The sequence below is a fragment of the Euprymna scolopes genome, chromosome 12 (assembly GCF_053919585.1).
Source record: "Euprymna scolopes isolate OS-2025 chromosome 12, ASM5391958v1, whole genome shotgun sequence".
Lineage (NCBI taxonomy): Eukaryota > Metazoa > Mollusca > Cephalopoda > Sepiida > Sepiolidae > Euprymna > Euprymna scolopes.
Genome location: NC_136493.1, coordinates 75231818 through 75244072, shown reverse-complemented (window position 1 = coordinate 75244072; position 12255 = coordinate 75231818).

Here is a 12255-nt window from a genome sequence, read left to right as displayed (position 1 = left end):
AGGAATGTGCATTATCACTGTATATATGAGTGGGTACTCCATAAATATTAGAAAAACAAATTAATGCAAGAATGAAAGCTTGAGTGCTCATATCCGGCACAAGCTCAATGTGAATAGCTCTCACATTCATAAAAATCAACAGATACATTTTTGTAGACTTTTCTTTTCTTTGTACCCAGATGTGACCTGTGTAATCAATACCGGTATGTTGAAAGGGATTTATTAGCCTAACTCTGTGTTTTGGCAGATTTGTCTTGCTTGGGGAAGCCAATATCCAGACAAACTTAATTTTGTTATTGTCGTGCCTATGCCAAAATGTCTGCACCGATGATGGCTATCCAAAATTATTAATTTCATTACTGGATATTGCTTGGCAATCAAAATTGGAAAGACCAAATTATAGTCATATCTTGGCAATTTTATCATCCACTCTTAAGATCCCGTCGGAGTCGAGAAAGATGTTAAGATGCTTAACCAGCAAGGGAATCTTCTTATCAAGGGGGTCTTTCAGATAAGCAATCTCGACATCAAAGGCTTGTGATTGCATCATTTTAATCAAGTAAATTTTGGCAGCATGTTTTGAATTAGATTGTTTCTTTACTCGTTTACGAATTTGAATATGAAGGCAGTAGCACGGCATAACTTGCCAAAACTCAAGAACCTGTCAAAGGGAATTAGTGGTTTACAAATAGTTCCACCTATTGTACTATCAAAAACATTTTCCACATGTCACTGATTTTCCGGACTCAGGGATCTCAAGGTACTTGTAGGCCAATTCTTTGGCTCCTGAACTAGCCATGTAGGTCCATAAGTCCAGTAATCCAATTTCTCTTTAAATTTTTTCAGGCTTACACCACGAGAAAGCAGATCCGCCGGGTTTTACGCAGAGGGGACATATTTGTAGTGAATATCCACTCCAAATTCTTTAGTAAAATTCTCTTTCATATCATGAATGTCTCTTATTCTAGTTCTGGTATATAGGCTTTTTGCCTTTACATTGTCTGAGAGAAGCCATGACAAAACAACTTGTGCATCCACAGAAACAATAATGCTCTCAATTTTGATATTAGAGTATGTTCTCAGCAGCATGATCAATGCGATGCTGGAACGTATGGTCGCAGTTTGTTTGTGCTTGTGTCACACACAACTTTTGTGTGGCTGGTAGGGTTGGTAATTGTCACTAGGTTCAATGAAGTTGGATTATTCTGCAGGAGATTTTGTAAATGTTCATCCTTCTGTTGTTCTTTAGACAAGGTGTCGACGTCAATTGCCGGCTGCAACAGGAAGGAATTAATTCCCCGCGATAAGGTGTCTGCTGGGATGTTGTCTGCTCCCTTGATGTGCCGGATATCCGATGTCAATTGAAGGATATAATCCATCTGGCGAATCTCTCTGGGAGAATATTTGTCCGAGGAAGACTGTAAAGCACCTAACAGGGGTTTGTGGTCTGTGAGGATATGGAACTGCTGACCTTCCAAGAGCTGCCGGAAATGGCGTATCGCGGAGAATGCAGCTAACAGCTCTCTGGAAAATGTACTATAGCGTTTCTCAGTCTCTGTTAATTTTTTTGAGAAAAAGGAAATGGGTTTCCAGTCCGCATCACATTTTTGTTGTAGGACCGCTCCAATTCCAATTGTGGATGCATCCACTGCTAGGCACAGCTCCTGGTTGGGTTGGATGTGAGACAATTTTGCAGTCTCCTGCAACATAGCCTTGATCTTGTTGAATGCTTCTACCGCGTGCTCTGAAAATACAATGTCACACTTCCTCACATTTGTCAACAAACTTGTCAATGGTAAAAGTACTTGTGCACAGTGAGGTAAGAACCTACGATAAAAGTTTATCAGCCCCAAGAATTGACGCAGCTGCCTCATTGTGGCAGGGATAGGGAAATTTTGAATGGACTTGACCATCTTTGGTGATGGGGATATTCCCCCCTCTGAAATATGGTGTCCTAAAAAAATTACTTCGGATTGACCAAAAGCACATTTTAATGGGTTTAGGACTATCCCATATTGCTTCAAACGTTCGAAGACCTGTCGCACATGACCGATGTGGTCCTTTCTAGTTTGGCTAGCAATAAGTACATCGTCAATATATGCATAGACGAATGGCAAATCTGACAATACCTGGTCTATGAACCGTTGAAATGTTTGTGCTGCATTCCGCAACCCAAAAGGAACTCGCATGAACTCGAACATCCCGAATGGGGTGATGATAGCCGTTTTAGGAATGTGTTCGGGCTCCACCGGTATTTGGTGATATGCTCGAATTAAATCCAATTTTGTAAAAAAACGGTTATTTTGAGCCACTGCTGTCACGTCCTGGACATGTGGTACTGGGTATCTATCTGGTTTAGTGACTGCATTCAGTGCTCTGTAGTCCCCACATGCCCGCCATGTGTTAACACCTTTGTTGACAAGATGAAGAGGTGAAGCCCATTCGCTCTTTGAAGGGCGAACTATGCCTAACTTCATCATTTGCTGAAATTCAGCCTTGGCCGCTGTTACCTTTTCTGGTGCTAAGCGCTTAGCTTTGCTATGAACGGGCGGACCATTTGTTTCGATATAGTGTGTGGTGGAGTGTGGCAAAACGTCCCTATGGAAAGAAGGCATTGAAATTGAAGGGTATTCCTTCAAGAGACTCAGAAAATCGTTATCCTGGTTTGCATGTGCCACTGCTGGACACAATGGAGTACCAGTCCTAACTATCCCACACGCTGTGAGATGCGTTTCTGGATCTTTCAGACACTGGCCTGTTATATCCACCACCAAACCGAACGTCTGTAAAAAATCGGTACCTAAAATAGCACTGTCTACATCCGCCAATATAAAAATGTGGGTAAATGTTCTATGCAGGCCTAAATTAAGGTCCATACACTTCTCCCCATATGTGTGTATTAACGAGCCATTCACAGCTCGTAGTGTGAATTTACAGAGAGGGGATTTCTTGTTGGCTGCAGTCGCAGGAATGAGAGACACCTGTGCCCCGCTGTCCACCAAAAAGGACGTACCTGAGTTTTTGTCCACCACATACAATAGGCGGCCTGAACGAGATGCACCGACAGTTGATGCCGCATTCTTCTGTCGGTTTAAGCTTTTCCCGAACTCTTGTAACTACACGGTGGGATACAGGAATTTGCCTTCTCCCCAAATCTCTTGTGCTTCCAGCAAATGGTCCTATCCTGCCTCCATTCTCTGGAGTGGCTGCGCCCCCCCCCCCGCCTTTGCTTATTCTCAAGGGTAAGTCTCGCGATGTCCTCCGCCATTTTGTTCATGCGAGCTTCCAATCTGGTCTGTCCCTCCATTAGTTTGGAGAGTAGCTCGTCTTTCTCTGATGTCTGAACGCCAGCCACCGTTGACGACCGTGTCGACATTATATCGGCAATATGGTCGGCTATCTCAGCCACTCGTTCCACTGGCATAGATTCATCTTGTGCAGGTATTACCACCTTATACTCGGTTGGTATGCGCTGTAGGAAGATGTGTTTGACAATATTATTGTCCATTGTCCCTTCAGCCAACTTCTGCAGGGGCTTTTGAAACTGTGACGGCGTGCTATCCCCCATCGTTTCCTGTTCTAATAATTGTGAGATTCGCCTGTGTGCTGAAACTGACACAGCAGTTGTCACTCTTTCTCGTAGGGTGTCATATGGTTTCTCCGTGGGAGGAGATATAATTAGGTCTCTCACCTTGACGATAACATCCTGAGGTAATATAGTCGCCACATGGCAAAACTTTTCAGTCTGTCCTGATATCGTTTTCTGCCGAAAATATAAATCTAGCTGTGCGAAAAACAAAGCAGGGTCATTCCGTACATCCGTTGGAATCAGACTGAATGTGGGCGACGCCATTTCACATTTATTTATGATTTTTATTATTATTATTATTATTATTATTTATTTTTATCTTATTTATTTATTTATAGCAACAGTTAGCTAGATGACACCGTATAGTAGTAATAGTAGGGACAGAGCAAGAGGAAGACGAAGTGTGATGTAGTGTTTACATCAGCCAATCACGAGACTGGCGCCGCGTGCAAATTGAAGAAGACGCGGTCGGCCATATTGTTGTGCGAGAAAAATGTGAATATCCCGATGAAAGGGTAACGATACTTGTATAAAATAAATCTTGGCACAGAAACGTAACTAGTCATTATATTTTATTTTTTTATTTTTAACTTACGTACGTAAATGTTTTGTTTATTTATTTTTAACTACTCTGACGCCGGGATTCATGTTATGGATTATTTTTATTTAAAAATAAACTTTAATTTTACGCATTTTCCTTTTGTTATTAAAACATAAAAAAAAAACGTTGCTTTGCGTATTCTATGTTGCTAGTTGGGGTCACCACTCTTGGTACGGGTTTTGGTTCTTCCAAGTCCCAAAACTACCGACCAGCTTTAATAATTACTAAACGTACAACAAGTATAAACGACAAGAATTTATTAACAAACATGAAAACATGACAACACTGCAATTCAGAACATTAAGGTAAAAAGATTACTCACTTCAATAGTGGGGTTTACGGAAGGAGTGAGGACTGTATTCTAGAGTTGTACTCTGCCTGTCCAACATTGTCTTTTAGGAGAAGAACTTTTTGCGACCGTGCCTCATGTGTACGGACTCTCCTCACTTTTCTCAAGGGACCTCACTCCTTACCCTACACCGGTAATCCGGTGCTCTTATTTATTCCCCTACACGCGATTAATTCTTCATCAAGGGAAGTACCATCAGTTTCCACAGCAAACATCCTTTCTAAATTTCTCTCCATATTTGAAGATTCAAATATATCAGAGAATGGATCCTGGTAGGTTAATTTGGGTTCCAATATAGCGTTCAGTTGGCGCTCTGGGCAACGGGCATGTTCCGATATTATAGTATGATAATTAGCACAATGATTTGATCTTCCAGTTCCTACAGGAAAGATTTGATCGGCATATAAAAAATGCTGAACATTATCAAATGGAGTAATTCCTTGAGGTAAATCCCATGTGTATCCATTCATGCATTTAATAATTCTGGAGTTAGTCATGAATTGAAATATATCTACATCTAGGATACCATCAATTTTTATAGCATTGCTCTGTTTTTCACTTGAAAATGCCAAACTGTATTTTAATTTATTTAGGTTGGACTTGACATTTAATTGAAATAATAAGTCTTACCTCCACAGAGGTTCGAACAAAAGAGGGAGTTTAAAGGGAATCTCTAGTCCCACTTAATAAATAGGTTGTGATTTGCCGATGAACGGCACTTTTGGCCTTATTTAAAGTGTAAGGAAAGGAAATATCCAATTCCATGGGGAAACTACAAGAGACAATCTCGCAATGCCATCTTGAAAATATTCTAAAAGAAAGAAGGGAAATAACTGAAAATAATCTAAATGCAAAATTTTAAGAGATTCTTAACATCAGAGGATGGAAGTATTCGCTTAAAAACGATTTTGTTAATAAAAATAAGACTACCTAATCAATGTATGTGATTTCTGGTGCATGATATTTTCTTTCCGTTACAGGCACCTATATCATAAACAGTTTTCTTTACTTTTGCTTTTTAATATAAAGGGAATTCTGAACAAGGACCTAAAAGGACATCTGTATTTTTTATGACTTTTAATACTGACATCTGATATGCTGAGAAAGTTTAGTAATCAACATAGTGGATTATAGTCTAATTTTGAAATCGATATATATATATATATATATATATATATGTCAAGAATGAAAGTTCAATAACCCTAACCCTAACCCTAACACCCACTCCCAACTATCAGCACAGGTTTTTACAAATATACAACTTAACTGTAATATACCAACCAGTACAAACTGATTATCTTAGCCAACATCTAATGCACCTGCCACCAAGCAACAAAAAATAGAAAATAGCAGAGGAATATGTAAACTACATCAGCACTCATAAACCGGCAAAAGAGCCACTGCAAATGTCCCCACTACCAGCAGCCTTATTGGCAGAAGTTAGTGCTAACTTTGGACACCTCCAGAACGGAAAGTATTTTCTCATTGTAACAGATGAATACTCATGCTACACTGCTGTTGACGTCCTAGACTATATCTCAACAGCATCAGTCATACTCTATGGACAAGATATTCCCTGAATTTGAGGTCCCAGTATCCCACAAAACAGACAATGATTTATCATTCAACAGCTGCGATTTCAAAGCCTATGCCTCCTTCACAGGATTCAAGCACAGGAAGATAACATCCCTTTGGCCCCAAACCAATGCTTAAACAGAACACTGTAAATGCACTGTAAAAGAGTCCATCAACGTTGAAATTTGAATAATTCCTACTGGACTATTGAACAACCTATCTTGCTATCTGACTGTGTTAGTAATTTGTATTTTGCACATATTGATTACATCATGTACCAAATACAACACTGTTGTTATTGTTGTTGTTGTTTGTTTGTGTGATAGACATAGAGAGGACCTACCTCAGAAATGGGTGAGAATCTGAAAGACAGAAAAAGAAAAAAAAAAAGAGGCCCAAGATGGCGGCTGTTGTCTTTTAAAGCTTCCGGTCATGCGTAGATCTCAAGCAGTCTCGTATGGTATATGCAAATTAGGTATGCCCGAAACATTATAAAAGGCGAGTCACTGGGAGAAGTTGGAGAAGCGCTTAAGACATGTGAATAGAGAACGTCGACGTGTATCTCGTGTTGTGAAAAATGAACTCTACTCGACTCAACTTGTGACTAGCGAACCTCTGCTTGACGTTTTAACCAAAAAGTTTTGTTGCTTTGCGTTAGACAAAGACTTCTGATACAAGCTATCTTGGCTGTATTCTAATCATAGCTCTAAGACAGTTTGACCTCCGACTCATCCCCAAGTTCAGTGGCACAGCAACGGACGTTCCAATAGTAGAATGGCTAGAAGATGTGGAGTTAACGTGTGAGCTGTGTGAGGTAACTAAAGTGAAGTGAGTGCTGCCGCTGCAGCTGAAGGGTGCGGCTCATGAGACATTGGCAACTCTTGGAGGACCAACGGAATGATCTTGAGAAAATCAAGTGTGTCCTTGTAAAGGCTTACGGGACAGATTCATTTATGGCATTGGAACAGTTCACTGCCCGCCACCTTCGGCCAGGGGAGACCGTGGATGAGTTTTTGATGGATTTGCAGTGGCTAGCACACCTGACAGGTGAAATGCCACCAGAGTGTTGGATAAAGGGAACCTTCATGAATGAATTGCCATGCCATGCAAAGGGACTTTTGCGAGCCTCAACCCGAATGGACAAGCTGTCATTGAAAGAGCTACTTGAGAGGGCTCGTGCCATGCTGATGGATACCAGAGATGAGGAGGTCATCACTGCGGTGCAACCTCGAGAGGCCGCATGTGCATCTACACCACTGCATACAGCTAGCAAGAATACCAGAAGTGTTAACTGCTTCAGATGCAGGGGCCCAAACCATTGGGCCCGTGATTGCTTTTCGTCGTGGTCAACGACCCAGAAGCCTAGCGGACCGCGGTGTCACAAATGCAAAAACTGGGGACACCTGGCTCGCACCTGTCCGGAAAACGGGGTAGGGGAGGAAGTTACAGCATCAGATCATCATTAAACAAGACACTACCTGCGGTGAGCGTATGCGTTAACAGGCGTGAGTGCCATAGGTTTGTGGACATGGGTTGCGCCCAGACACTTGTGCGCAAAGAACGTTGTGACACTTGGAAAATGACAAGAACTCTGGTGCTGACTGTAGGTGGGAGCTCGTTGTCCTCTTGTGGAGAAGGTGTCATCCATATAAGCATTAGTAGTGGGCCTGAATTCGCCGTGATGCAATTGTGCAGCTGGGTGGAGTTGTAGTAGATGGAGCAAGGAATGTGACATTCTCCCAATGTGAAGAGTGCGCTTGCATGGCACTCACCCTAGATAAGCCTGATTTTCCTGCAGAGTTCGATCAGTGCACAAAGTCCTGGACTGTGGCTTGGAAGTGGTCAGACGAACAACCGCCAGAGAATTTGTTCAATAGAGTGCCAGAATACAAGATTTCCCCCAGAGCTCACAGAGTATGATAGGGAACTACAGACCTAGATCGACAATGGATGGCTGGCTCCTTATCCTGAGAAGGCATTGGGGCCTCCAAAGTGTTTAATTCTACTAATGGTGGTCGTCCAGTCAAACAAACAAAAAGTGAGGCTGGTGCTCGATTATAGGGAGTTAAACACACATGTGGCCCCCTTTAATTGATAAATTATGGGAATGGCGGCAAGCAGGGTCTAATGTGTGCATGCTTGATCTTCGGAAGGCGTACCTTCAAGTGTGTGTACACCAGTCACTATGGCCTTATCAAACAGTTCTGGTTAAGGGGAAGAGATGCTGTAACCTGTATGGGGTTCAAACTCAACGTGGCGCCATCAATTATGCAAACGATTGTTGACACCATTCTGGCTCAGGATGAGTGCATACGGCAGGCAACATCTGCATATATTGATGCCGTATACGTGAATGAAGGGGTTGTATTCACGACGTGTGTAGAGGAGCATCTCTGCAACTTTGGACTTCTCAGTAAAGAGCCAGAGAGACTACAGGATGGTGCACGGGTGCTCGGTTTACAGGTCCAGGGAGAAGACGGCGTCCTGCATTGGAAATGGGGAAATGAAGTCCCAGACATGCCCTGTGATGTCACGTGAAGAAACGTATTTTCTTGGTGTGGAAAATTGGTTGGACACCGCCCTGTGGGCGGCTGGCTTTGTATTGCGGTTGCGTTCATAAAGAGGATAGCGTCTGAGTTAACCACTGGATGGGACGATGTGGTACACGACGTCCCTCTCAACACAATGCTGGAGGATGGGGCAGATGGTGTGTTGACAGCCAGGACCTGAGTGTGTAGATTGATGCGAGCTCTCTTGTCACAGGCGTATCAATAGTCCATGATGGGGCCGTGGTGGAAGATGCCTGCTGGTTATGCCCAGAACACGACTCCCAGCATATAAACCTGGCAGAGCTTGATGCCATCATCAAGGGGATAAACTTGGCAATCCTCTGGAAGTCGACTACCTTGCGGCTGTTTACAGATTCTGCCTGCATCCACAAGTGGATTTCGGACACCCTTACTGGGAGAGCCAGAATATGAACTAAAGCTATGAGAATCATAGAAGAATATGCGCTGTCAATGGAAATCTCCCTGGTCAGATCCAGCCTAAACAAGGCCGATTGTTTAACAAGAGTTCCCCGCAGATGGATTGACGTCACTAGAAGAACCATCGAACCCATATAACCGGCCTGCGCTGCAGCCATGTGTTCTGCTCAGTTTGATCTAATCAAGGAGATCCACCACCAAAGTGGACATTCAGGGATCAAGCAAACCTTGCATTTTGCTAAGTTGGATGACCCTGAAGTACGAAAAGCAGACGTTAAAAGAGTGGTTGAGAGCTGCGTGGCTGGCCAATCCATCAACCCGGCATCTGTTTGCTGGGAAAAAGGAAAACTGGATGTAAAGAGCCACTGGAGCCGGCTGGCGATAGATGTTACTCACTACAATGGCGAGGATCACTTAACGCTCATTGACTGCAGCCCATCTAGGTTTGCAATATGGCGGCTGCTCCGCTGGCAAGATATGCTGGCAATCATCCATCAGCTAAATAGTATCTTCCTTGAACGAGGCCCTCCCAATGGAGATACTAACTGACAATGGCACCGCTTTCACCAATGAACAATTTAGAAAGTTTGCCGATGGCTGGGGAGTACATCTGCGGTTCCAATGTGCCGAATGGGAATGAGGTTATTGAGCGGAGCCACAGGACTGTCAAATTATCGCTGCCAGAACGGGCTGCACAGTATCTAAAGCAGTTTATTTATACAACGTAACCCCAACGGATGCTGTATCACCTTCTACAGCATCGGCCAACACATTGTACAAGTATCACGTTAGGGTGAAGAGCATAGAAACGAACCCAGTACCTGAGATGACAGTAATTGGAGGGAGGCTGGAAAAAGGGGATGTTGTCTGAATCAAGAACCTGCGTGGCAAATGTATGACTCAGTATGGATTTGGACACATCACTGAAGTGATCAGCAAGCAAGCAGTATGTGTCGACGGTGTGCCCCACCACATTAAGGACTTATGGCCGACAACACAATCGTGGCTACCCGTGAACAACGGGAGCGAGTCTGACTCCAAATCAGGGACCAGTGAGACATCGGTCTGGTTCACAGCAGCTCCCTCAGAAGGTGACTCTGATATCAGTAGCCTCCCAGCAGAAGCGGTATTCTTCAACCCCCAGTCCGTGGACGAGAGCTTAAGTGAAGAAGAGGCATGCATCGTTCCCCTTGGGAGAAGCACCCGGCGATGGCGATCACCACCCCATTGCCATTTCTGTGATCATGAGATTAGGAAGGAGTGTGATAGACATAGAGAGGACTTACCACAGAAACGGGCAAGAATCTGTCTTGGCAGCTGAAAGACAGAAAAAGAAAAAAAAAGACAAGCTAGCGGCCATTGTCTTTTAAGGCCTCCAGTCACGCGTAGATCTTGAGCAATCTCATGTGGTATACGCAAATTAGGTGTGCCCAAAACATTATAAAAGGTGAGTCGTTCGAAGGAGTGGGAGAAGCATTTAAGACATGCAAATAGAGAACGTCAATGTGTATCTCGTGTTGTGAAAAACGAACTTTACTTGACTCAACTCGTGACTAGCAAACCTCTACTTGACGTTTTAGCCAAAAAGTTTTGTTGCTTTGCGTTCGACAAAGACTTCTGATACAGTTTGTAGAAAGGTTTTTCTTTTGTGACTTTGTCTGTCAGTGATGGTTGCTTTGCAAGGCAGAATTTGATGATTGTTTTGTAATTCCATTTTTGTAAAGATGGGGCGAGCTGATTATATTTAAATTTATTTTTGTAGAATTGCTGCAGACCATTTCTTAAATATGAATGGTTTCAGTAGAATTTTAAGTTGTTAAGTTGATGGATCTTGTTGCTTTATGTATAAGTGATGAATTTGTCTTAACGAGAATGTTGCTTCTAATCACCTTTGATAAAGTTTTGATTTATCAGCTAGTAACCAGTCAACAGTGATGAGTTTGTCTTGTTGACAATGCTAATTTAATTCTTCAGTAAGAGTTTTTACTGATTAGTTGCCAAGAAAAGGGAAAGGTATGCGGTCAATTAATGAGAATATTTCACACATGCATTCAATAATGCAGTCAGGTTGACTTATTATTTTGCTATATTCTTATGAGTGTGCACTCTCTAATAGTGTTGGATCAAATACTGACTTTTAACAATTGAAATACGAATACAAATACTTTCGTTTAGGTTACCAGAAATACAAATACAAATACAAATACTTTTATTCCTAAGTCTAAAAATACAAATACAAATACTTTTATTCCTCAATCTCAAAATACAAATAAAAATACAATAACTGATTTAAACTTTTTTTTCAAAGTAATAAAGAAATCTGAAAATATGCAAAAAAAAAGAAGAAAAAGAAAAGAAATATTTCCTTCCAAATTTGACATCTACATTCTATATCATGTCCTCATTGCATTTTATTATCATTAGAGCTCTGAAAGTTTCCTTCTCTCTCTCTCTCTCTCTCTCTCTCCCTCTCTCTCTCTCTCTCTCTCTCAAATATAAATACAAATACAAAATACTATTTTCCTGGATGCCATAATACAAATACAAATACAATTACATTAAAATTGTATTTAGATACAATTGAAATACAAATACAATTGTATTTGATCTAACCCTACTCTCTAACCGCAAGGGTAACATCATATTTCTTGAATGTAGCAGTAAAAATGTAATTTTAAAATCAGTATGAATATTTTCGCATGTAACAATGCATTTATTCTTTTTAAGTTGGTATTTTTTTTGTTGGTTGACTTGGCTGATAAACAAGCTGTTTTATTTTTGTAGTTTGTTTCTTTATTTTTTTTAATAATATGAAATGAAGCTTTAACGTCCCGAGATTTTAGAAAAGAAAGACAACTCACAAAGTTGTTATAAAGTTGTATGCTTTATAGGTTATGAAAATGTAGCATAAAAAGACAAATTCTTATACAAACATTTAAAACAACTTTATTAGCCAGATTGGCTAACATCTATATATATAAAAGCGAAAATGTATGTATGTATGCGTGTTTGCTTTTTCTGTATGTACGCAAAAGGATTTTTTTTGGCGGCTTCTCGAAGCCGTCGCTCATTTTTATAACTTTTTATATCATGTCGAAATTATAATATCTACGAGTTACGAATGGAGGTCGCCCATCCATTTAATTTGCCCGAC